This window comes from Myotis brandtii, unplaced genomic scaffold (genome assembly GCF_000412655.1).
Source record: "Myotis brandtii unplaced genomic scaffold, ASM41265v1 scaffold247, whole genome shotgun sequence".
Classification (NCBI taxonomy): Eukaryota; Metazoa; Chordata; class Mammalia; order Chiroptera; family Vespertilionidae; genus Myotis; species Myotis brandtii.
Window position 1 is genome coordinate 756,107 of NW_005359352.1, and position 262 is coordinate 756,368.

At 60.7% G+C, this 262-nt stretch overlaps 1 protein-coding gene across 1 annotated transcript in view; it reads right to left on the minus strand.

The window, feature by feature from the left end:
- The window catches only part of HPCAL1 (hippocalcin-like 1), a 75,980-nt gene that overhangs the window by 74,769 nt on the left and 949 nt on the right, over window positions 1-262 (minus strand). The gene's annotated exons all lie outside the window — the stretch shown is intronic.

Sequence of the window (262 nt, forward strand, 5' to 3'; positions counted from 1 at the left end):
CCGCTCCCACTCGACACCCGCCCCGCACCTGTCCCCACCGGCAACTGTCCCCGACACACAATCCACAAATGCCCCCCAAAATGTGCACACACGGATCCCCACGAGGAAACGCCACTCCAGGGCACACCACCGTCCCCGGTTCCCACGACTCCAGCGCACAGAGAAACGCAGGAACCCCCCAACACACACACACACGCACACGCACACACTTACACACTCACATGCACATACTTACACACTCACACGTAGCGAGCCAGTGTGT